At 32.9% G+C, this 4,745-nt stretch overlaps 1 protein-coding gene across 3 annotated transcripts in view; it reads right to left on the bottom strand.

Moving 5' to 3' along the window:
- Positions 1-273: 273 nt before the first annotated feature.
- SYNCRIP (synaptotagmin binding cytoplasmic RNA interacting protein) overlaps positions 274-4,745 on the bottom strand; it is a 34,330-nt gene continuing 29,858 nt past the window's right edge. For all 3 annotated transcript variants that reach the window (XM_021665559.2, XM_012468803.3, XM_021665556.2), the window contains exon 12: positions 274-4,745. This exon is cut by the window's right edge. The gene's annotated coding sequence lies outside the window, so the exon portion shown is untranslated.

The following is a 4,745-nucleotide window of genomic DNA, read 5'->3' as shown; positions in this document are numbered from 1 at the left end:
CAAATCCAATGACAAGTATGTGACCACAGAATATTTCTATCAAAAATTAAGACCAGCCTAATACATTTATTCTATTCATCTTCCAGTAATGTGATTGCAACTGAAGATATCTTGGGGAATTTTTCATCAATGGCTAGTTATTTCAAATGTATGGGTAATCAAAGGGCGACAGACCTCTAAAGATTCCAAGTGTCTACCTTAAAAGCTGTTAAGTGAAAAGTGATGAAATGGAGGACACTCACAATAATTCTTGGACTCCTGGAGATCCTAAGACATGCTACAAAAATAGGTCTTTATTCTTAGGAAAATATAGTCAGAGCTAGCTTCCTTATGCTATACATAAAATCTTAACATCAGAGGCAGTACAGATAGTACAGATAGTTTTTGAACTGATCTCCAAACAAGCACAAACCCACTACGTTGAAAAGAACAGGTATTTGAGGTTTTTGGCAAAAGACAGTACTTCACACATCTAATCCAAATCAAAGGGCCTGCAGACAGTTTTCAGTGAGATGAAAGGAATGAAATAAATATAAATTCTACAGATAAATAAATGTAAAAGACAATTTAAATAAGCTAACAGAACTAATTTTTTTTAAATAAAAATACTAGTCAGGTACAAGCTTTTGTTTCTCAATGCCAGACTTCTAAATATTTACCAGACTACTGTTAATATTAAAAACCTAACCTTTGACCCAGAGCGTTAGTAATAATACTGGTTTGCATCTGCAAAAAGATTTTCAAACTGAATGCTTCTGGTCCTGAAAAATATTTTAGGTGTATTACTGAAGGCAGACTGTGGTGCTAATAGAATTTAAGTCTTAAGTACTTTTAAAAAGTGACAGACCCCAAAAGTCCATCTACTAATTTGCTAGTTAAAAAATGCCTGTGAGCACTGCTTCATAATTAGCCTCTTAAGAAAAGGAGTGGCATGCCCTATTGAGTGGTATAATCACTGAGTAATTAATACATCTTAAAACAATATCCCCACAAGTCTGTTTATGTATTTGTCACATAAGTTCTTTAGTCATTAATTTTACACCCACCAGTGAATATCTATGATCAGATGAAAATTCTGTGGTATACATAATTAGAGAAAAATGATCATGGTGGGTATTCCTGTAAGTTTTAGGAACCTGAGCAGGGTTAGCACCCTCTCCTAAATTCATGAAGCCCTTCTAAATTTCTCCCCTTAAAATAGAGACTATATATAATAATATTCTGTAATAATAAGGGATCTTTTGCTGTTTCTTACAATTTTTGGCTTAGCAGTCAAAAAAGCTGTTCTGAATATGTCAATTTCATCTCTCATGCTTGATGTTCATTCTATTGGAAATATTTTATATCCAATAACTCAGATCACCCCATCAATCCATTTCTATGTTGTTCCCATTTTATAAGGAAACTTTACATTTTAAGTCAGATTTGCAATAACTGGTAGAAAAGTTTCTCATGCCAAAACTGCAATCATGAGTGTACAATAGTTTTGTGGGCGTGCACAGCACTCAATTTTCCCTTCATTTTTAACATCTGATTCAGTTGCAATGGCTGAAAACCTTCCACAAAAAGCATGCTTGGGAGAATGTATCTAACACAATTTTCTCACAAAGCAACTTTCTGAAAACTGATAAACTAAATTTATGATCACTTTTGATTGCCAAGTAGTCTGCAGAAACAAAATCTTGCGTCCGTTTTGGTTAGATAACTTAAGTTTTCTTTTTAACAATCAGAATGCTTTAAAGATACATTTTTTTTTTTTTAACCCCAAGGAAGGGACTGGACTCTTGGATTTAAGACCCTTTCCTTGACAATATATACAAAATTTCTTTAACTTATCATCTGTCCATTCTTTGAAGCTGTCAAAGCCAAGAACCCATAAACAAATCACAAATAGCAATAACCTACATTAGTTAACATTCCCCCTTTAACATGTTGACATTTTTACTAAAGGATTAGTTATTTTTGCATTTCCATTTCTCATATCCCATGACATTCCATATAAATTGCATTATTGCTTTATAGGCCACACAACATTCAAAAGTATGTTTATATGCATTGCCTGTTTTCCTTGATCTGATAAGACTTTGATACTGATTTTACTACAGAAATTTAAGTTTGAAAATACCAGTTAGTATTTCTTCTCAGAACGTTAATTGTTCACATCACTAATCACTACATGCATATTTAGCTCTGATTATATTGCTCAAAAACTGCACCCATTTTCAGAACAGTGCAAATGATATTTAATTTTAAAAGTAATTATAATGGCTTGAATTCAGTCATTCAAATGAACACTGTCAAGTAATTTCACTTGATGTGTATATATTTCATCACCACTGTTTACATTACCCTTAAGTATAACCATCAATTCTTCACAATTTTTTATCAGTTTCCCTCCCAAGTCCCCAAACTAAGAATGCCAAATAGTCTTGAAAACCCAGAGCTCCGTATTTTAATGTTTTCTTAAGAACACATTTGTGAACTCACAAAAGTGTTCATCTTTCAACTTCGACAATGCAGTTCTTACTTTAAGTCAAACAAACCTGCCCTAAAATCCCAAAAAATAATTCTGAGAATTAACTTAAACACCTTGACAGTGTCCCTTAAAAATGCTATGACAGTAAAGTGCCAATAGGCATGGCAATGACCTCTTAGATGGGATCATTTAACTCCTCGGAACTAGGAAATGCCAGCACCAAGGATTAGACTGAGATTCAATTTTACTGAAGGCTACATTTAGTTTACCCACTTTCCACAACCTATTATATTCATTATGTTAGAATGACATGTAAATGTTTTGTGTAGCCCTCAAACTTCTAAGTTTTGAGAGAGATGTACTTTAAAAAAGCACGGGGTAATATATAAAATCAGTGGCAGAAAGTTTCATTAAGCACCAGGAACTAATTTTTGTCACCCCATACTCATTTTGTAGGTAAGTTTCAATAACCGGCAAGGCACATTTACATATATTCCAATGAATACTTATTGACAAATTTTAAATTACACTCTACGTCCCAGCTATCCCAGTAACTGACATACAACATACTAAAATGATTTATTTAGATAACAAAAAAACCAATTAATGTGAAACATACAGGCTATTGGCAACCACTATTCTAAAATTATGTAAGTACAAATAAACATACTGAAATGTGTGCAATTCTAAGTTTTTAAACCAGAAGATTTCTACACTAACACACATTTATATTAATGACACATAAAAAAAATAAAAACTTTATTACAAAAATAAGTTACACTCGCCTCCAGCTTACAGTATAAAACAATTTTATTTGCAGGAATGCAAAATGATTGTTTGCCATGAGCATTTTGAACATATGACATGTCTAATTTTCTTGTTAAATTTGCATTTACTGGGGAACTGGTGTGTATAAAACCTTAATTAAGTATAAGCTCTGATCTTCATCGTGGTGCCTATTGGGTATGTGATATAACTGCAGTATCCCTTTGGGGAAGGGGAGAAGGGATTTCTTTACACCAAGTCCTAATGAAACTATAATTTTCACTTTTTACTTTAAGCTATCAACTTAGGACTTGGCAAAAAAATTTTTGAGGGTGATTCAATAGAGGATGCTTCACCACTGAACACTCACTGTCATCAAGGTGCTTTAGAAAATTAAAAACATAGCACAAATGATTGTACTCTACTCTACAAGTTATCATGACCTGCATAAGAAATGGAAAGCTGATTCACATGTTTACAGTGATCAGCAGTAAGAAATGCACTAATGAAACATACCTTTTACCTAAAAAGCTAAACTACAGCCATATACTAATTTCTATGATTTATGAAAAAACTTCAAAATATCCAAATGTCAGGCTTCGCTGTACAATTGTCAGTTTTAGTCTGACTTTTTATAAAGGGACACTGCAGTATTTAGTACAAGTTCGGATGCACTTTTTTGAACATCTGATGTCTTACAAAAGTAACATCTTGCTAAACTATTATACATCCAAATAACTACAATATCTGAAGAAGCAAGGCTGCTTTTTCAGCCACAAAATACGACAAAAGCAAGGCCTGTTATGATGGTCATGAGGAAGTCTTACAAGCCTCTGAAACTAAAGGCAACTAAGAATGTTACATTTGGTATATTAAAATCTTACCCTCATATCATATTTAACAAGCCTTGCTTTTATCTACAAAGATTTTCTATATACAGTACAGACAGGGTATAGTTCAATCCTCTGCTACTGAGGTAGTTAACCAACCCTTTTAAAAAGGTTCTGAAAAGAACCACTATCTGGAATGCCTGACTAACCAGCTCTGATGATTACACCTGAAACTGCATATCTGAACACAATTCAAAAGTGATTACTATAAAAAAGATATAGACAATCATGATTAACCTTGGTGAGCAGAAATAAAATTTAAGGATACCATCAGTGGCATTCATCTATACCACTGCAATAAAATTTAAATGCACAAATTCAAGAGAATATTTCAAAATACCACTGTTGGGATCCTTAATTTAAAAAAGGGGAAAAATCTACTTAGAGCAGATTTTTAAAAGAACTTTATTCTTTATTAAGATACCATGCTAGGAGTTATGAAGGATTTCTGTTGGAACACATTTGGAAAATAGAGTAGCTTTAGTTTAATAACTTGCACTGCAGAGAAAATTGTTAAAGAAATTCATATCAAAGTCCAAGTATTAGTTCAATGTCCCGTATTTGATTCCATGATCTTCATAGGAAGGTCTTCTGCAATAGAATATGCTCCTATA

Source organism: Aotus nancymaae, unplaced genomic scaffold, assembly GCF_030222135.1.
Source record: "Aotus nancymaae isolate 86718 unplaced genomic scaffold, 86718_ANA_hifiasm-v0.15.2.pri h1tg000040l, whole genome shotgun sequence".
NCBI classification, from domain to species: Eukaryota; Metazoa; Chordata; class Mammalia; order Primates; family Aotidae; genus Aotus; species Aotus nancymaae.
The sequence above is the reverse complement of the archived record's forward strand: the minus strand, read 5'-3'. Positions and strand labels throughout refer to the sequence as shown.